The sequence below is a fragment of the Triturus cristatus genome, chromosome 9 (assembly GCF_964204655.1).
Source record: "Triturus cristatus chromosome 9, aTriCri1.1, whole genome shotgun sequence".
Classification (NCBI taxonomy): domain Eukaryota; kingdom Metazoa; phylum Chordata; class Amphibia; order Caudata; family Salamandridae; genus Triturus; species Triturus cristatus.
Genome location: NC_140592.1, coordinates 840,897,420 through 840,919,412, shown reverse-complemented (window position 1 = coordinate 840,919,412; position 21,993 = coordinate 840,897,420). Strand labels below are relative to the sequence as shown.

Below are 21,993 nucleotides of genomic sequence, written 5' to 3'. Positions count from 1 at the left end.
ATATAAGTTTCCATATGCTCCTTCTCTTATTATTTTCTTTCTAACAACGAGATTTTGCAATCTAAATGCATTGCTAGATGGTCATATAATCAAAATACCACTTAATTTTCCAGTTTGTTCTAAATTCGCTTTTCATGCCGAATTAAGTTGCTTTTAGTCTTGGAAAGGTAGAATGGAAAGCCAGACACCCCTCCGAATGGAAAGGGAAACATGTCTTTAGCTGTGAGCCCTAAAATGCACATGTATATTAGTATGTGGGCTAATTAAAAATGAGATATTTTGACAGGGGGGGGGGGAGTTCTTTTAACTGACACACAATAGAGTAACTTCATACGCATGTTAAATTAGGGGGTTGCTAAAAGTGAAAGGTTCTGGGAGAGGTTCACGGACAGAATGAGAACAGCAACCAGCCCTGGCAATCGGCTCGCGGGTGAGGGGTGCAAGTGAGAGAAGCACCACTCCCACTTTTGTTCATGGGGCCAATATTGCAGCCCTGATGCAAAACAGGCCCCAAGGGTCCAAAACCAGCCCCCACCCTTCCGGCCCACTGGAAAACCGCCCTGTGCCCGCTACAGCCAGTCTGGCTCTGGAGTGGCTGTACCTTCCACCACACAGCTCTTGTCAGCTTGCTGCCTTGCTTCCACAACCATGCTTTGCAACAGTTCTGGCACTAAGTAATGGGAGATGACTTTTCCATTTCCAGCAGTCAGAAAAGGGGAGAGAGTTGGGGACTGGAGTGGTAATTCAACCTAACATGCACAGCGCAGTGTTAAGTGTATGTTGATAGCATTCTGTGAGAGGATGGCCATGTGCCCGTAAGAACTAGCCCTCAGTTCACGAGTGATTGCAACTCTCTATGGCACGCTGCTGCAAACTGCCACCTCCTCATAACATAGAAAGTTTGCACAAGGGGGCAGGCACGTTTGTTGCTGCGTGAGATGGACTCATTGATTGATAAAGAAAGTGGAGCTTAGCTTGTTTCTCCTTCTGGGTCATAAATCAGTACAGCATTATACACTGTGGCCTCGGTTCGTAAGCAAACAGCCTGCCTCTCCCCGATCCTCCAATAGAGATAGCGTATCGGTAACATCTCATCAACAGCTTTGTGCATCCTGTTATAAAACAAGAATAGGTAGGCAAAACAAAAAGGTAGGGAAAGGCAATAAAGACGGGTGGATGGGGAGAAGAAACAGACACGAGGGCGGGCATAGCTGTCAAGGTTTCAGATTGCCATGTGTGACATTTTCATAAATTCAGAGAAATTGTAAGTGACATTTTAATGACTATGAGTTACACTTTGTTACGAGCAAAGATCAAGCAATGAAGAGGAGGGAATCATATAGGGCCACGGCAGGCAGCTCAGAATGAAGCAAATTTGAGCATCCTTAGCAAGTTACCAACTGCTATACGCCAGACTCTGAGTCAGGCACACTTACTTAATTCGGCAGCCAGCGAGTGAGCCTGAGCCACGGCGGCAATTGGCAAGCCGCGTAGCCGCATTGACTCCGTGGACCACCTGAACTCCGCACAGCAATTCTGGTTCAGCCGGGCCCCAGAGCTCTCAGCTGTACACACACTGCATCAGCCACTGGCTGGGATCGGGCCCTACTGTGGCGGCCCAGGTTCACAACGGGCAGAGAGGAGCCAACGGTCACGGTGGTGGGTCAAGAGTAGAAACTGCCATTTGCACAGCACTGCACTGTTCAGCAGCAGTAAAAAATGTAAAAACTGCTGCCACGGCCCGTCTGCTCGCACTGCAGCAGGAGCGGAAGGACCTACCTATTATTAATCATGTGACTCACAAGTCTCACTGCTGCTACAGTATGGTGCATTATAGCAGCATCCAGTGCTTGATAGCTGAAACACTATGCAAATAGTTCTCGCATTTGTGAGTTAGAGCTATTGACATTGTAAATGGCAATGATTTTTACCTACACGTTTTATTTTTGGAGTGAATGTATGTAGTGTGCAAAACCCTTGGAAAGGTCCTGCACTTCGTAATAAATATATTGAAAAAGACGCAAAGTGTGGATTGTGTCAACAATTGCTTGGCACGTACCTCATGGGTGAAGTGTCGCCACACATGCACACCGTGGTGCTTTACCAATGCTAAACTCATTAATAAAAGTAATGCTTACAGACTAACCAACGCGATCTGGATCAGAGCATGTGAATCCGAATCTGGCTTCTCTTTCATTTTCTAGACTATTTGACTCACTCTCCTGTGTCTTGGTTATCCCCCAAACACTGGGAGGCAATGAAGTTTGCCAAGGGGGCGGGGGGCAGGGGGGCTTCGGGGGTACATGAAAATGTATTCATTGGCTAGTTGTCAAAGGTCGCCCGGTGCTATTAGTTAAAAGTGTGCAGATTTCATTAAGGTATTAAGAGTACTTTACTTGCATCTATGAGAAAATTGACATTAACTAAACAAAATGCCAGAATGCGTGTCAGTTTTCACAGTGTTTTAGACAGTACTGGTTGCTTAGTTTCATTGCATTCATTTTTGTATTTAACTCTTTTACACAGCATCCAAAGTAGGTTACCTAACCCCAAAGCCCCGAGTTGTTAAATGACCCATAGAAGGGAGTGTTTTACAGTTGAGCAAATGTGTCCAAATGTAATTTTGGTAGTGCCATGGAATGATCAACCAATGAGATACTCGATGAGCAGGTATTTAACTACACGTTCAAAATTCAAAAAAGTGCATTTCTTTAGCGCGTCACCTCAGTACAGAAGATCATAGCACTGAATTGAGAGGAATTTATTAAAAGTGCTCGTTTTAAGCATGAGTTAAAACACTGCCGCTCCTCCCGCCCGACAACAATGCCATTTGTGAACTAAGAGGCGTCAGTTGCCATGCATACCCCGAAAGTTGCCTAGAGTCTTATTATATTTAGAGTAACATTAAAATCTAGTTCATTAAACACGAGAAGTTTTTGTACAGCACGCATCTTGAACTTGCATATTTCAAGGTGGCAATAATAAAGATGAAAACGGAAGTGCCGGCAGGGAAGAAAACATGAATGGGAGTGGGGGGAGGGGGGCGGGGGAGGGCGAGAAGTCATAGACTGAGGTAGGGGGCGGTGGGGTGGGGTGGGGAGACAGGGAAGAAAATAGTGTTAGGAGTAAAGGGGCCAATAGCCGTGGAAGGATACAAATGATGAATGAGGAGGGACTAACAAGCCTCAAACCAATCGGAAGGCAGCATTTAAGACAAAAGCCAATGGGCGGAGCTTCCACGAAGCTTCCATACTACAGTATATACTGCATGTCTCGCAAAGCGATGGCAGCGCATTCGCGCTGCAACGCTAGGCGAGACCTAAAAGAAAATAGTGTCAGGAGTAAAGGGGCCAATAGCCGTGGAAGGATACAAATTATGAATGAGGAGGGACTAAAAAGCCTCAAACCAATCGGAAGGCAGCATTTAAGACAAAAGCCAATGGGCAGAGAGTGGGTGGAGATTCCACGAAGCTTCCACACTACAGTATATACTGCATGTCTCGCAAAGCGATGGCGGCGCATTCGTGCTGCAACGCTAGGCGATACCTAAAAACTGCTGCCACGGCCCATCTGCTCGCACTGCAGCAGGAGCGGAAAGACCTACCTATTATTAATCATGTGGCTCATAAGTCTCACTGCTGCTACAGTATGGTGCATTATAGCAGCCTCCAGTGCTTCATATATAATGCGTGATACTGCATTTCAGTGCGGTGATGCTGACCACCACACTGAAATCGTTACTCTAATGCGAGGTACTCGGCAGGGCTGGGCGGGGGGAGGGAGGGAGATCGGACAGGGGCGGGTGGGGGCTAAGAGGAAACAGTGATGAGGTGAGAGGGAAGAAGTAACGACGGGGGAAGAGGGTTGGGAGGGAAATTAAGCCACATGAATGGGGATACTGGAGTACCTTAAACCACAAGCAATAATATGGAGAAACAAAGAAAAAACTAGCTCCAAAAACACAGAAGACGTGGAAGGACACAAGTTCTTAGTCCATGCTCCAGGAAAGGAGAGATGAAATGACGCACAAATGGAATGCCAAATAGAAAAGAAAAAAATGCGACCCATGCTGAAGCCAACCAATGGTAAGCCTATGGGTGGGCTGTAGCCACTAACTATAAACAACATGTCTCAAAGAGACAGCGCATGCGCTGTCTATGAGAGACCTAAAAATGGGATGTGATTCTAGCAAACAACTTCCACAATTGCTAAAAAAAGGCAAAACAATTATACACCAGATACATTCTCCAAAAAAGGGGCACTTCTATGTTGCATATCCACTTAAATAAAACAAGTTAAGCTGCTTTACTTTTGTCATCCGGAAATGTTATTGGTTTATCTAAAAATGCAGTAAATGTTGATTAAGTAAAATAAGCGGCAAGGCAAAAGTATCTGTACTTATAGGGTCTAAAGGCAACGGTACTTGACTTGCTTCTTCTTTAAAATGTTTTTTTTTTGCGTGACACCTAGTTCTTATTTGACTGCTATAGATCTAATGGTAAGACTTTATTTTAAGACTTTGCTGTACTAATCCTCTGTTGTGATTTAGGGCCTGAATGAGAATTCCGAATAAATGTAAATGTTCAAAACTTTTATAGTTTCTTTGAGTGTTCAATTTGAAGGAAATCCAATATTAGGGCAGCCGACACGCATTTTGTCGTATTGACGACTTTTTCAAGGCTGTAAGTTTGAAAAACTTATATTTTAGGACCACAATCCATATTACAAAAAACACAACAGTGAGAATATCAGTCCAAATATCAATCTTATCGAATCAAGTTGCAAGTTTGCAACCAAAACGAAAGAAATCAAAGAAGGAGGAAATTAATATTCAGTGGAAAAAAGACTCAAAGGAGAAGAAAACTGTTTTTAAAATGTAATGATCCTAATGATGTAAAAACAATAGTGAAAAGAAAAAGTAGAGCTAACATTTTAATCTCAAAGAAAAAAGTCTGAGTACAAAAGTGCAAAGACACACCCCTATGCAGGGCTCGAAAAATGTACTCGACCGCTCGCAAATGCGAGTGATTTTCGTGAAGGGCGAGCCAGTTTTCAGGCCTACTTGACCGGCCTGGCGAGTGCTATCTGCCGCCACTGCAGTAGCAGGTGAAAGGCTCTAGGGGGCAGCACGCACCGGTGCGGTGTGCGGTGAAGGCTATAGGCGGCAGCAGGGTGCAAGCACCACCTAACATAGTGGTGGTGGTGGGGTGCGCTGCCTATCGTTGTGTGGGTCCCAGGGCCGTCAATCGTGTAGCGCGCGAAAAGCGCTACCAATGACGGCCCAAGACATCATTTTGGCCTGCCCCCGCGCTGTGCTGCTTAAAGTGCAGCAGTGACGCAGCACGCCACCACACGCTCTCTTCAGTGGAGTCGGGAGTGCAGGGCGATTTGGCTTGCCGTCTAGGAGAGGGGAGTTGCATTTTTTTCCATTAAGTTGTTTACTTAACAGACAGCGAAGGCATCCTCCCGTTATCCTAAGAAAAGACATGGGGCACATGATCAGACGGGTATTTTTAAGCGCGCACAAGCTGTACAGAGGTGCAGCCTACTATTTATTGTAATTTATTGTACATCGATCCAAATTTTGAATTTGTACACAGCACTGAGTCGTCTATGCCTATAAAAGGCCCCCCGTTGAAGTTATAAACTGCAGGCTGCGTTCCATTACCTAAACGTATGCTAAAACATATTGATAACAATCCCTCTCTACATCTTTGCTGTCTAGCATCAGAGACCACTCTTGCCAGTACGTACTCTTGTTTACCTGTATCAATCAGGTCATCGTTGCCCTTCAGCTGGTCTTATTACTTGGGTACATACCCCGTCCCCTACCAATCTACTCGGAATCGGTGTCCACTCAACCCCAAATATACGACTTCCATATGGACTCCCTTACAACATATGCCCCAGCTCCTTTAAGTCTCATGACAACAGTAAACTGCCCCTCACCATGCCATAGGACATAAATGGAGATTTCTGGTAATTTCTTGCGAGACGGAGGTAGATTATAATTTAAAAAAATATATATTTAACCATAAAAGGTTTTGGTGCAAGGGCTTCAACGTTGTAGATCTTTAATTTGCAGGTGTTCAACAACAAACGTACTAAAAGGTGTATTAAAGTTACTACTAGGCACTGCTCTTTTGGTCACGTCTGATGATCTTACAGCCACATAGCAATGTGTACAACCGATCACCGTGAAATTAACAGTTAGTGAAGTACAGACACCACAATTTATCTTTCTCTTTCGCGCTGCTGAAGTACTTTTACAGTCATTCTTTAAACACCCGATCTCAATGAATGCGTGCAACATCCTGTGATTCTGGGCAGATCATTTCATCTCCATCATGTGCCTATCAAAAATGAATGCATCCTCATGTAACGCAACTGGTGTTCGTGTAAAGTGCTCTGATACCTTCGGGACAAGTTCGCGCAAATACTCCGAAAAAAATGTAGGCAGACAATGGTAGGAAGAGGGGCTGTAATCTGCCCTAAGTTAATGACGCTGCCTGGGGAAGATTTGAATGTTGTCAGATTAATGTAGCTTAGACCCAGCTCACTAAGGCAAATGAAATGTGGGGTGGAAAGAGGGGCAGATAACTTTCCTGTGTTTGAATTACTGAAAAGTCCCTGATGCCCCAATCTACCGCCTCGTATGTAGCGACCGGTACACATTGCATGGAATAGATTTGAAGCATGGGAGCAAATGCTTGGTCCCAGGGGTGCAGGGGCCTAATTGCTGGAGGCGTACTTTTTTGCAAAGTGACAGGAAGGTAATATAATTCATTATGTTGGTAATAAATAGCTCATTATAGTCTGTGCGTCTGCATATGTGTTTCACACCATGAGATTTACTTGTTTCAATAAAAATTTAACCAAACGAGGATGCAAGTGTTTAAATGTATGCAATACGTTAAAAACCCAGTGAAGAGACTTTGTGACTATTAGTCATTTCTTATTTAATTTTTTTGTTATATGCAATCTGTGAACCAGTAAAGTGTTTTTTTCCTGACAGTTCTTGTGCACTGTGGTAATAAACTCGAATTGCACCTTTTGTAGTAATTAATGTCTGAATGTGCACTTATTAGTACAGTGACACTCATCACCTAGGTGCGGATTGTGAAGATTGTGTGACCGCTAATTACGACACCTCCAGTTTCCCCCCAAAATGTACGTTTAGGCCCAGAGTTAGGCCCTGGGAGGGGGGAGTGAGCTTTACTATCGGAGTTATTTCCATAAAAAGATGGCGCAATTGCAGGGAACAGCCTCAGCTGCTAGAATCTACAGGGCAGACCCCAATGTCACATTAAAACTAGACTATTGGTTTTGTCAGTGCCTATGCCAGGAGTACTTTTTGGCATGATTAAGGTTGTGTCCAGATCAGAGAGACCTGGTAGCAGGATTTTCTAATATGTGACAGTAAGTGTGCCTGACCGGAGACGTTTTAACTGGCTTAAGCAGTGTTGCAGCTGGCGTGCTGGTGAGCCCATGTGTCTGTGGTGGGTAAATTGACCTTGCCTCCTTTTCTTTTGTTAGTCTTGTTGTTGGTGCATTGCTGTGATGTAAGTCCACCTTAATAGTAAGTTTATTTGTGTAGCGGAAATCCTGTCTTGGGAATTCGGAACAACTGGTGTGTCCTAGTAGTCCAGTGCCAAAATGAAAGTTGTCCCATATGAGAGCAAACTGTTATAATGGCACAAGCGCACCTGCATCACTGAGGAGCAAATGCAGTATTTGTGCAAGTAAATTCGGCAGTCTGAGAGTGAGTTTTGTTATGAGGGCTGGGAAATTTCCATACTACTAACTGAGAGGAGTGAGCTTGCACAAAGCAACTCTATTATGAGTAGCTGCAGATGTTTAGAAATTAGTTTTTGATCGTTTCGCTGACATAAAGGGCTGCAAATGCACAATTTGGCCCCTTTATTTTACTGTTTTTCTTGCAGAGATGAGTGACCCCCGGGTAGTTTGAGCTTGCTCACTTGCATTGCCCACTGGCCAACAAATATACTGTAACCTGCCCCCCTAAACAAGCATAGTCTCGCCTTTGGGACCTTATAGTATTTATGCAGCACAATATCCTTGGTGCAACAACATCAACTTTTGCATTGGTAAAACACTTATATGGTCCCAAAGGCGAGACCTATTGCCTACCATCTTAAAATTGTACTGAGAACTTTTGCCTTGCTTAGGGTTTGCACACCCGTTTCGCATTTATTCATTAAGAAGGGTAGCAATATAAAAAATGTCAAGCGTCACAGTCCTGTCTCGGGGATCTGACTTTAAGTTACTCATTCTCAGTGGAGGGAGCCAGTACTGTTGGTGTGTTTTTTGATGCGAGCGCTAAGACATAAGTTTAAGCTGAGTGGATTTCTTTTCAGTTCTGACTTTAGTTAAACCGTTAGGCAAGACCTTTTAACTTTACTGAAATTACAGGTATAACCCTGCCCCCATCTGCAATACATATTAGAACCAGCACTTCTCAAGAGCAGACCAGTTAGTCCCGATAGTGAGTTATTTCAGTTGAAAGCACTGGTTGTGTTGCACATCGTTCAGTAATATTGATTATTATGGCTTAGAGCGCATTCCAAATTGGGGTGCTTTTACAGATCTGATCATGCAGTATTAAGTAATTGGAGCCATGATCTTTAAATTAATTATGGAAAGCAAATGTTAAGCCTAGTAGTTTGTACACAGACTTCATGTTATTTTAAATTAGTTACAGTTATTGTTTTTGATTCTAGCTCAGAGCGGACAGAAGCAGTGCTGGCTATCTAGTGAGGACAAGGCAGGCAACAGGCAGAGAGTGCAGCTGCAATGGCAGACATCAGGTTGTGGTTGGGAAAACCCACTGGAGCTAAAACGCCACTGAATAATGCAGGAGAGAGTTCAGCAGTTGGGAAAAGGAAGTCATTAGAAGAAATACACCAAAAGCAAAGGGAGTATGATCAAACAAAAAGACAGAGAGTTGTACAACAGAAATGGCTTGAAGATTTCAAGTGGGCAGTGATTGAAGAAAAGGAAAGTAATGGAGCTGTCCTAGTCGAGACCAGTTTTAAAACATCTCAAGTTTTGTATTGTGGAGTTTGCAGGAAATGTCCTCATCTCGCAGATACTAAGTCTTCCCTATATGTTGGTGTGACAGAAAAATTCAAAAGGGAGACGTTGGAATGGCACAACAAGAGCAAATCACATGAAAAATGCATATTACATGAAGCTGCAATTAAAAACCCACAGGAGACCTGCATAGCCAAATCGATCACAAAAATGCATGAAAAAAATATCGGGCACTTACACATTTTATTTAATACAGCCTATTATCTTGCAAAAGAAGGTGAGGCTTTTATTAAGTTTCCAAAACTCTGCACACTGCAGAAAAAGAACAATTCTGACTGGAATTTCGAAAATTATACGAATGATCATGCATGCCGTAACTTTGTAATAGCAATTGCAGAGACCCTAAAAATGAAAATTCGATCCCAGATAGAAAATGCTAGGTTCCTCAGTGTTCTGTCAGATGGGTCAACTATCAAAGGAATTCAGGAACAGGAACTGATTTATGTACGATTCGTTTGTGAAGGCACCCTTGTTACCCATCTGTGTGACATTGTCAGCATGAAAAACTCCACTGCATCCGGAGTGAAAAATGCTTTAATAGTTGGCCTGGAAAGCATGGGCATATCTCTTGATATTCTGAGCCAGAAATGCATTGGTCTGAAAACAGATGGAGCTGCTGTGAACCTCGGTAGTAAATCTGGTGCTGTGAAGCAGCTACTGGACGAAGTCTCCAAACATCAAGGATGGGACAATTGCGATCACATTGCAGTTGTGCACTGTGTAGCTCACAATCTAGAGCTTGCTGTGTGTGATGTTAAAAGAAAAAGTTCATACATATCCAAATTTGAAGAGGTGCTCAAAGGATGTTTCAAACTATATTATTATTCACCTAAGCGGAGAAGGGAACTTAAAGAGATAGCTGATAATCTGTAAGAGCAGTTAAAACATTTTGGTGGCTTGCAGCAAATCAGATGGGTAGCAAGTCAGCACAGGGCAGTAACAGCGCTTAAGACAAACTGGGAATCTACAGTACTTCATCTTGAGCACCTTGCTACTGGTAGTGATGAATATGCAAACAAAGCCAAAGGATTGCTTCATGACATGAAATCAGAGAAGTTTCTTTATTTCTTGCACTTCATGATAGACTTCACAGAGCTGCTTCAGCAAGTGTCTAAGGCATTTCAACAGGAAGACAGTCTTATTTCTGAAGTTGCAAGAAAGATTGAGGTGCTTCAACAGCAGCTAATACAGCTGAAAACAAAGCCAGGAAAAGCACTAACACAATTTCAATTGCTTTTTAAAGATGGAAATTTTGCAGGGGTCCAGTTACTAACACAGGCAAAGCCTGCTAGAAAAGACAGCTCTAATGAAACTAATGTCAAGGAAGACACTACTGAGTTAATAGAGAATGCTCTTTCTTTTATAAGTGACAGGTTTTTGAAGCACATCTCAGGCAAGCCGCATTCTTTGTTTAACATTTTTGATTTTACTTTGTGGCCAGACTCTGTTGAAAAGATTAGAGGTTTTGGGGATCAAGAATTTGAGGACCTTGTTACATGCTACAAAAAGGTACTTACTGATGAAGAAATTCAGTCTGCCCCTGGAGAGTGGCTAGATTTTAAACTGTACGTCTTTCATCGGATGACGTCGCATAAGCCTGTATCCCTCTTCACTCAGCTATTGAAAAAACGCCCAGAAGAAGTTAAACATGTCCTTCCAATTTTAGAAATCATGCTTTCCATCAGTCCAATGACAGCAATATGTGAACGAGGGTTTAGCAGCATGAACCGAATAAAAATTAGCTCCGTACGTCCCTTAAAAGTGACACCATGTCTGCTTTAATGCGAATCCAAGTAGATGGGCCGGAGTTAGACACTTTTGATCCAAACCCAGCCGTTTTGCATTGGCTTTCAGCAAATCCAGGAACAAGACATATTATGGGCCACAAACATCCTTGTCAAAACAAGACTGTTACTGAGTCAGAAGATAGCGACTGAGTTTATTATTGCTACTGACTCTCTATGTTCAAATCAGCCCCATTTTCCTTAAAAAGTTAGTAAATGCTGGTGCGTTGTGTTTTACCATTCACTGTTTGGTGTCTGTCAATGATACTTCTGACAATTTTCCATGGTGGAACAGCTGTTTGTCTACTTTGGAGACACTCACCCCCAGTCACAGACCTGGGTTGAATCCATCATCGTTCTTTAGCTCACTGTTCGCCACCCCAGTTCAGGACTGGCTATAATGCAAATCAGTCTTGACCATATTTCTTACAATTTGCCATGGTGGAGCAGCTGTTTGTCTACTTTGGAGACACTCACCCCCAGTCACAGACCTGGGTTGAATCCATCATCGTTCTTTAGCTCACTGTTCGCCACCCCAGTTCAGGACTGGCTATATGCAAATCAGTCTTGACCCCTGTCCCTCATGGGAACAGTCCAGCCCGAACTGCCAAGCCAATGGACTCCTGACAAAGGCCCTGGCACTTTTTTTTAATACAAATTAAGCACTGCCACAGCTACAGCAATCTAAAAGAAACTTTGAGGACTTGGCAGCACAAACTGATTACAAAATGAGCTACTTTCTGCCTCAAAGCTGACGGAGGGCTAATGCAAATACAAGTGGACAGCTCAAAAGTTGACACTTTCATCCCGAACAGTAGTGCTTTCACTGAGAGGAAACACAGGACAATGACATTCACATTGACACAGCCTTCCAGGTCCATGAATATGCAAAACTGTCCCTATTATTTGAAAGAACAAGCACTTGATCTCTGGCCATAAATACCGATGGCTCAGTCTGTTTCAACCTCGATTGATACAAGTACATTGGTCCTGTTGCACAAAGTGATTTCAAGACAGAATAGCAAGGACAGAAGGCAGTGTTGCATATGAAGAACGCAACCCTTAGCTCAGAGCATCAGCATCTTCACTAACAAGTAAGTGCCTGATATGTTGTCATGGATGTTATTTCAGTGACATGTTAAAGTTTATGGGGTATTTTTTGCCATGTATGTTCGCAGAAACGTTCACCACGGCACTTTGATACACACATCTTAGGTACTGGGTGATAAATTAATAAAATTTGCTGTTAATTTGGTTGGCCAACGTTTTCTTGAGTTGTTGGCGCTGCAAATGTTTTGAAAAAAATTCATATGCGATCAATCTGTGGGTCGAGTGTATTGATGTTAGGTCGAGTACAAAAGTCTACTCACTCGAACTGCAGGTCAAGTAAGATTTTTTAGATTTGTCGAGCCCTGCCCCTATCTGTGTTAAAAAACAAACCCATAAGTGATGAATAATGTCTCTCAAGTGCCAAGCAGAAAGAAAAATGCACGGTATCTACCTGAAAGATTGAGAAAAAAGTTATACTTGATGGGGGTGTTAGGTGGCACGCCAGCGGAATGGCCGTCACTGAGTGAGGCTCCCGCAGTTCAGTGCTAAAAATCCTTTATTTATCCTGGTTCCTGGCAGACATTCGTTCCTCTCTTCTGGGCTTCCGAGGTCCGATTACAGCGTGCAGCTGGACGACCGTCCTGGTTGGATTTATGCTGCTTGGAGGTGCCTGGCGTTCGAGCTGCGCAATGACCGGCCGGAGCGTGTGCGGCGCTGGAGCTCGCGACTGGGCGGCGGAGCTCACGCGACTGCCGTGGCGCCCACGAGGCAGGTCGGCCCCTGGTGCGCAGTGGTGGCGAAAGCGGGGCCCTGTTGTCTATTTGCCCCTCAGCGTCCAGGGGAGGAAGGATTTGTGGCTGTGGATCGGAGGGGCGGCGAGCGGACGGTACATGCGGGGAGCGCTGCCCCCGGAGCTCTTGAGGCCCTCACGGAGACGAGAGCAGTGCGGGCGCCCTGACTGCCGGTAAGCGGTGGAGAGCTCGGCGGGGGACTGCACCAGTGGAGGAGGCTTCGGTGTTGGGCACCACATCGCGGAAATGGCCCTGGGCGGCGGCGGGGGCCTGTAGGCGGTCATTTAAGGGCAAGAACTGAGTGTATTTCTTTACATTGCTGGGGTAGCCTGGATGCCACTGTGTGTGGGGGAATATCGTCTGGAGTGCCCTGACTGTGGCATGTTGGTCACTACGCTCTGGTTGGAATATTGCATACCTATTGGGATTGGTGGGGGCACCCGCGCGGACAGTGGCAGCTTAATTCGCCGTCGTTCTCGCCTGAGATTTTTATGATTGATTGCTTCCAAGAGGTGTCCGGTGCGCAGAAGCGCAAAGTGCCCTACGTTAACACTGAGGGGCTAACGGGTCTCTCTACTCCTTGGTTGCCGGTGGGAGTGCACACTACTGGCACCTGTGACTTCTGTGCTGTGCTTGGAGAGGAGGGGTCTGGTGGTGATCTGTCCCCTGCACCGGGGGGGGGGGGGTTTCGGCCTACGCCAGACCGCTTTACCCCTACAGCGGTGGGCGTCAACGCTGAAATGGGGAAGGGGGATACGCGCCAACCGAAGTTATCTTTTGAAGCCAAAAAGCACGTGCGGCAGCAACAGGCGGAAGCTGCTGAGTTGGATACACCGCCGATGGGGTCGCAGGACACTACTGGGGTTGCAGTGGCGTCGGTCCTCTCTGAGGTGCGGCAGGGTTTCGCAACCATGGCGGAAAAAATTGACACATTAACGTCGCAAATTGACACCATAGCGCGCAAATTGGAAAGTCATGAAACGCACATAACGGAGGCAGAGCACAGAATCTCCGAAGTTGAAGACGGCACTACTCAGGTGCAGGGTACGACGGCGCAGTTAGACAAGCTCCTGAAAATAATCGCAGCTAAGAACGAGGACTTAGAGGCGCGCATCCGGAGGAATAATATTCGCGTCTTAGGTATACCTGTCGGGGATGTCAGTGGCACAAGATAGAGAAGAACAAGCCACTAACCTTACTCAGCAGCCAGCGGGGACGACTTCAAGCAGAAAGGCCCCCCTATTCTCCAGGGCACACTTCCCCACAGTGTAATGGACACAACTCTGGGAAAGAGCACCCACGAGAACAGGGAAGTGAAAGCACTAAGGTGGTAGCGCTGAGGGTCTTGCTCTCGAGCAGGGGAATGCAGCAGTATAGGCACCTCCTAACAACGTCCTGCACAATTGACAAATGACAGAGGTTAGTTCATCTATCAGTGTTAGCGGTATTGCACTCTACAACCCCCGCTCCTCCCACGCTTAACCCTTCCGGTACTCACAGGTTTAGGTAGGAGTCGATGTACCTTCCTTGGTACTGTGTTCACCCCCTTGCTTAGGATACAAGTCATAAACAATAGTATCTGTACGTTAATCCGCCTGCCTGTTAATCTCACAGACAGCGGTTCGGAAAAGATTCCCTGCGAGAATAAAGTATAATATTTCAGGGTGACGAGATACTTGTTACCTGTCACGGCGTGGTCTCGTATCTTCGACCTTGAGGCGGGTAGGAAAGCGTCCGCCCTCAAGGTACCATACTCACTCCAAGGCGGGAAGGAAAGCGTCCGCGCTCGGAGCTCCTCAGTATAGTCACAGGATCCGCGGAGTCAGGAACGGCGCACCACGGTGTCCGGCGGGTAGGAAAGCGTCCGCTCTTAAGGCAGAAGACTCACTCCGAGGCGGGAAGGAAAGCGTCCGCCCTCGGAGCTCCAAATCTGTGGTCTCGGGTTCCTCTGGGTCAGGGATGGCGCGCGAGGGCGCCCGGCAGGTTTAACGGGACGGAAACTCCAAGCGGGAAGGCAAGCGTCCGCGAGTTTCCAGCTTGACGGGTTTACAGGATTCAGGATACGCGAGGGGAACTGGAAGTGTTCCCTCGCCGTCGGCTTCCATGAAGGATTGTCAAGCACCGTCTCCTCACTGAGGCGGTGCTTATATAGGGTAGGCCGTTCCCCCTCGTGAGCTGAGGTTATGTAAGTCCTGCCCCGTTGCCTCCTCGGAGTTGTAGTCCCTTCGGGTCTCGGACTGCCTACCTCGTTTCCCACAGCTGCCTGAGGGCTTGCGGGGGTGTGTGCGGCCAGGCCCTTGTCTGCTACAGCCGATGACCGTCACAGAGCCCCCCCGTAAGGACCGTCGTCTCGGCGGTTGGCCGGGCTTCCCCGGATTGTTCCTATGAAAGAGGTCCAAGAGTTCGGGGCAGTGGAGATTTTGCAATGGTTCCCAGGTTCTATCTTCCACTCCATACCCTTTCCATTCAACTAAGTACTGAACCCTTCCCCTGACCAGTCTAGAATCTAACAGTTGCTGGACCTCATATTCCTCCTGACCTTCTACATCTATGGGAAGGGGCCGATCAGGTAATCTCATGTACGCTGGGCATGGTTGGAGCAGGGATACGTGGAATACGGGGTGTATGCGCCATGCTGGGGGTAAGGTCAGCTTCATGGTGACGGGGTTGATAATCCTCTCGATACTGTAGGGACCGATGTACCTGGGTTTCAATTTTCCCGTCCCCTTGAGGTGTAAATGTTTTGTGGCTAGCCATACTTTGTCTCCAACCTGATAATCGGGTTCTTTGGTTCTTTTCTCATCAGCGTACCTTTTTTGTGCTGCCTGGGCTGTCATCAGGTGTTGTTTTGCATCCAATAGGACCGCCCTAAGATGAGCATGATGCTCCTGTATGCTTGGAAGTTTAGTTTCTACAGGCCACTCAAAAGGAAGCATGTTAGGATGGTGTCCGTTTAGACAAAAGAAGGGGGAGCATCCCAAGGTAGCATGGTCCGCGTTATTATAGACGAACTCTGCCATCCACAACAACGTGACCCAATCCGTGGTGTTCTGGATAGCAAAGCACCGTAGGTACTGCTCCAACGTCTGGTTCAGTCTTTCGGTTTTTCCATCCGTTTGTGGGTGGTAGCTGGATGATAGGCGAGCGTCGATCCCCATTGCCTTGCATAAGGCCTTCCAGAAGTGGGAGGTGAACTGTGTTCCCCGGTCCGTAATAAAAACACTGGGTATTCCATGGGCTCTCACTACGTGTTGTAAGACTAGCTGGGCTAGTTCTGTGGATGAGGGAAGCCCTTTCACTGGTATAAAGTGACCCATTTTCGTTAAGTGATCCACTATTACCAGGATTGTTGTGTATTCCTGATAGGGGGGCATCTCTACTATAAAATCCATGGACACTGTATGCCAAGGTCTAGGAGGGATAGGTATTGGCCTGAGTAGTCCTGTGGGTTTGGAGTGTTTAGCTTTCCCTTGTGCACATACACTACAACTTGTTACGTAGTTACGGACGTCTTCTTTCACTGATGGCCACCAGAACGAACGTTCGACGCAGGCCGTCGTTTTGTGAATCCCCAAGTGCCCTCCTAAGAAAGAATCGTGGGCCCATCTCAGGACTTGGGCTTGCAGGTCAGGGAGGGGCACGTACAATGCTTGGAAATGGTATGCCAACCCATTCTCCAAGGTTCTATGGTCAGGGTCCTCATCTAGCCAGGTTTGCACGTCCATCCCTTCTGTGGCGGTCTTGACTTCTGCCACGAAGTCTCGTGAGGTTATGAGAGCTATGGATTTGTCATGAAACACCGTTTCTTCAAGAATAAACGGACTGTCTGTCGGTGGTTCCTCTTCTGCGGTCAGACTTCGGGAGAGTGCATCAGCTTTCCCATTCTGGGGTCCCGGGCGGTACTTGATAACGAAGTCGTATTCTGCGAAGAAAAGGGTCCATCGTAATTGGCGCGGTGTAAGGGCCTTAGCCGTTTTTAGAAACAGGAGATTGCGATGATCCGTGTAAATCTCAACAGTATGTTGGGCTCCCATAAGATAGTGTCTCCATTCTTCGCATGCCCTTTTTATGGCCAGCAGTTCTTTATCAGTTACTGAGTAATTTATTTCACTGGGTGTAAGTTTCTTGGAGAAGTATGCCACGGGGTGTATTTGTCCTGTTGTTGGATGTCTTTGTGACAGTACTCCTCCCAAGGTGTACTGTGAGGCATCTGTTTCCACTATAAAAGGGAGGTGGGTGTCCGGATGTCGAAGGATGGGAGCTCGTGTAAATTTGGATTTTAACAACTGGAAGGCACTTTCGGCTTCTTCTCCCCACACAAACGGAACGCCTTTTCTTAATAGAGAGGAGATGGGATGTATTATCTTTGAAAAGTCCTTGATAAACCTCCTATAATAGTTTGCGAAACCTAAGAAACTCTGGATGGATTTCACATGTTGCGGGGTTTTCCAATGAGTGATTGCCTCGATCTTTCCGGTTTCCATCTGAAATCCCTGAGCGGTGATTATGTATCCCAAAAATGCTACCTCCTGGACATTGAAGAGACACTTCTCCAGTTTTGCATATAGATTATGTTGTTGGAGTCTACTTAGGACCTCTTTGACGTGCTTGACATGTTCTTGGGGACAGGAAGAATAGATGAGGATATCGTCTATATACACTACGCAGGTAGTGTCAAGCAACCCCCTTAGTACTTCATCCATGAAGTATTGGAATGCCGCAGGGGCGTTGCATAGCCCAAAGGGCATCACTCGGTACTCAAAAAGTCCAAATTTAGTCCGGAATGCGGTCTTCCACTCATCCCCGCTTTTGACCCGTACCAGATGATATGCTCCTCTGAGGTCTAATTTCGTGAAGTAACGGGCTCCTTTAAGTTGGTCCAGAAGAACGGGTATCAATGGTAGGGGATACCTATTTTTTACGGTGATACTGTTTATCGCTCGATAGTCAATGCAGGGTCGGAGCTCGTCACAATCTTTCTTCGGTATTGTTAGAAATGGGATTTCTGGTTGGCTAGGGCTTGCGCCAAAGCCAGACAGAAACCACCACTCTAGTCAGGGCTGGGGAGTTACACGCCAAAGATAACCCCTGCTCACCCCCTTGGTAGCTTGGCACGAGCAGTCAGGCTTATCCCTGAGGCGATGTGTAAAGCGTTTGCGCGCGCACCCAGCAACAACACCCAAGGCCCACCACAAAGGAAACTCCACACAAGGTATTATATAAAAATAACCTTTGTATTATACCACAACACATTAGATAAGAACACACACTCTACAATGTGCCAACAGGCACGGGCAGAATTTACAAGGGGTTATATGTACAGGGGACAGGGCCACATGGACCACTGTCAGGAATTAGCACTCTTAGAACATAGGAATAATACTTTAGACCATAGCACTTACAATCACTGTAGCACTAAAATAGAACAGGTAGCACCCAACCAGTAGCTACTGGTATCAGGTAAGTACCACCTACGCAACCCTAACCACCTTAGGACAATATTGCGCAGGGAATCAGGACCTCACTAGCACCACCTGTGCTAGGAGAAAACAACCACCTAAGTATCACAATACCTGTAGGGGTCTAAGCACATAAACACATGATGCATAACATTCAGAGGTGTAAAACACAGCACATGACGCATAAACACATTCAGAGGTGCAGAAAAGGTACAATGGCGCCAAAACTCACATTAGCCACTACTGTGGCAGTCCCTGGGCCAACTGGCCTAGTAGGGGCAAGGACGCCCTGCGTCCAGAAAAGTCAGGGCGCGCCGGCGCAGGCTGCGCAAGCCAGAACACCGAGGCCACAACCTAAACGTTGCAGTTGCCCACTAAGTGCTGGGCAACTGGAGAGATGCTGTGGCACCACTGTGCCTTGTTAAACAAATATGGCGGGGGGGGTTGGAGCCTCTCCTGGGCTCTAATATGTCACACTTGTGGCCCCCTGAGCCTCGCAGGCTCTAAACAACTTTGAGGGGCAAGGTGGGAGTGGCCCGCTGCCACCTGGGGCCACTCAATCCCAAAAGAAATGCCCCCAACGTTGGAGAAATGCCCCCTGAGCCTCGCAGGCTCTAAACAACAATGGGCCCCACTTTGGAGCGACCTCGCGCTCCCAACAACGCTCTGCCCACGTTGGAGCCTCTCGGGGGCTCACGGACACTGCCCCCGATGTCAGAGCCTCAACCGGGCTCTGGCTCAATCTCCGCTCGTGGGGGACCGAGGAGAGACCGGCGGGAACGCCCCCACTCACCGGCTCTCCGCAGCGTCGTCCCTTCTCTTCCCGGGGCCGGAGATCTTCAGCAAATGCGGAGCCTACCGGTCCCGGACACGACGGCAGCTCGTCCCAGTGCGGGGTGGGCTCCCGCCTGGGTAGGACGCTTCTCCTCCGGGCAAGGGCACCGGGCGCAGGGTAGGCTCCTGCCTGCTCCGGGGCCCCCAAAACCAGCCGCGATGCTTCGGTAGGAGGCGGGGTAGGCTCCCGCCCTCCTACTTCCTTTTCCGGTTGTCCCGGAGGCCCGCCCCCGGCCCGCCTGACTTCCTGGTCGGGCGCCGGAGGGCGATTCACGGGGCAAATGCCGGGTGTGCACCGGCGCTATTCTAATCCAATAAATCGAGGTGGGCACTCGATATTGCGGCAATGTCCCTGGCAGGGTGGGCACCTGCCAGGGGACTTTAGGATTTGCAGAGAACGGGGCACACGCCGGGTGGGCACCGGCTTTTCGAAATAGCGCGCTCCAAGCGCTAAGGAAAGCAAGGGAGGGCGCTCCCAGCGCTCAAGGCCAGTTCAGCGCTTCCAGGCGCTTAGAGATCCAAATAAAGCGCTCCCAGCGCGTTAAGGGTGCCAGTAGCAAAGTCCAGCAGAGTTTTCCCCTGCATGCAGCAGGGCAGGGGTGGGGGGCAAGGCTGGACCCAGAGCCAGCTCACTGGGCCTCCAGGCAGGGAGGTAGTCCAGGTGGCGGTCCTCTGGTCCAGCAGCAGCAGCAGCCCCCCTCAGGCAGGATCCTGGCAAAGAACAGTTTCTGTGGGGACACAGCCCCATTTTTATACAGGCAAACCCTTTGTTCTGAGTTCAGGGTGAGGGGGAAAACCAGTCGCAGCTGGTTGGGGAGCACCCTTGATGTGCTCAGCCCCTCACTCTATTCACTAGAAGGGCTAGGGTCGTCAGTCGCACCACAGGGGGCGGGGCCAGCATTGTGTTTGGAAAACCCTGTCCTATTCAGGACCCAGGTGGACTCCTCCCACCCATCTAGCTGCTGATCTCCCCATTCACCACTGGGTGACTCATCCTGACACTGGGGAATCCCTAGCCCGTCACATGACATGACCAGCCAATCACGCGACAGACACACTGCACACAGAAGTGCCCACCTCTAGAAGTGGCACTTCCACACTAGGTACATGCACGCCGCACACATCATCGCGCAGCATTCACTCCCACGAGTCCGCACATACCAAACTCGGGCCTGCACACCCCACGCATCAGGAACTACTAGGGACACATACATTCCCCATGCATTCCTATGGGAGGGCAGGCCTATCTCACCACATGCACTCAGAGCACGCACGCACTTTACCCTGGGACACAGGGAAAGTGCGCAGAGACCAAACAATCACCATACCAAGTCACCAATAAAAAGCCAAAAAGTCCAGGGGTGAACCTGCCAGAAGGGCCAAGTCCAACACAACCCCCTTCCAGCCAAAACGCAGGGCAGACCAATCACCACCGTGATGGACTTCCCTGCTTGGGGCGATAGAACACGGACGCGGGCCCGCAACTGCATGGACACCCTCCGGTTCTACGCCACGGTGAACCCATGGAATTCTTTTTAACACCACTGTCTGGACCAACTGGGCTACCCCACTGGTACTCCCAAGCTGTCCGCGGCCAAGACCAGGCCCTAGGCCACCCAGGTGCCACTGGTCTTTGCCTAACCACAGAGTGGGGGGTAGTAACCCCTGGCACATAGCGGCCATTCTCCACTCTTCCTCTCTGAAAGACAGGACTAGACTGCCACTGGTTCTCCAGCCTAGGGTCTACACCCTCAGGCGGACCAGGAGTCTCAGGGAAAGCTCTCCTCCCCCTACCTCTTCTCCTAGGGTTCCTCCTCCTCTGGCGAGGGGTACACCTAGAACGCCATTCCAACCCAGGGTTTAACCCCTCAGGTTGTACCGGGGGCAGAGGTGGGCTCTCCCACCCTCTGCACCCCCTTCCAGAGCCCTGCTCCCTACCAACTGGGGCGGTACCTCTGGAAGAAGAACTGGTCGGGACGCTGGTTACAGACGTCCCACCCTTCAGGTCAGGCTGATCCCGAACCTGGCCTTCCAACCTCCGGCCTAGAACCTTTGGTGGAATAATTGCCTGGCACTCCAGGACTTCTGGGGATTTCCACTCCATCCCCCTGAGGCTATCAAAGGACACATACGTCAAGCGACTGTCTGTCTGGCGCTGATCTCCCGTCCCCTGTCCACCTGACAGTGCGCGGAGATCCCCCAGAACAGAAGTGGTGCCACCCTGGTCACTACACGAGATCCTAGCCCAACTGGGTAGTCCCTGACCCACAGGCTCTTCCACTGGGGAACTCATCCCCCAATCAGTCCTCACACTGGACTCCTGTACCCTCCCTACCGGAGCGGTACTGCCAGACACTAGAACCACAGGAGCCCTGTTTACAGGCGCTCCAGGTCCTCCACTCACTAAGAGATCTTCCTCAAGTGGACTAACAGGACAGCCTAGGTCCCCAACTTGGTGTTCCCTCATGAAACCATCCAAGTCCTGAGGCAGGGTTTCGGGCGTCTGGGGACCCTCGGTCACCCCCTCACTCCTGCTCCACTGAGCCAGGCAGTGAGCCCCTACACCCTCCTCGCTATCCTGGGACCTAGCTGGGCTACACTGAGCCTCCTCCACCACGCTGGGCTGGAGGATCTCTGAACCACTACTGTTGGAATCACTCTCCCATTCCTCATCAGAACTTGGGACCCCTTCCCAACGGTCTGCTTTTCTTGCCAGGGTCCAAGGATCCAAGGCATCACATCCCAACAGGTGTTGGCGCAACCCGGGATAAAAACTACTGCATAGCTGTTCTTTGATAACCAGAGCATACAGTCCATCAAAATCCCGTTTCGTGTTTACACTTAACCAATCATCCAGTGCATCCTCACATTTACCCACAAACGTGTCCCAAGTCTGGTGAGACAGCTTCCTACTGCCCCTGAATTTCAACCTTAACTCCTCCTCCTGGGGAACAGGTACCA

At 48.2% G+C, this 21,993-nt stretch overlaps 1 long non-coding RNA gene and 1 pseudogene across 2 annotated transcripts in view; one reads left to right on the top strand and one right to left on the bottom strand.

Moving 5' to 3' along the window:
* LOC146798923 (uncharacterized) overlaps positions 1-21,993 on the bottom strand; it is a 357,197-nt gene that overhangs the window by 105,381 nt on the left and 229,823 nt on the right. The window lies entirely within an intron of this gene.
* Positions 9,463-11,051, top strand: LOC146798925 (zinc finger protein 862-like; annotated as a pseudogene).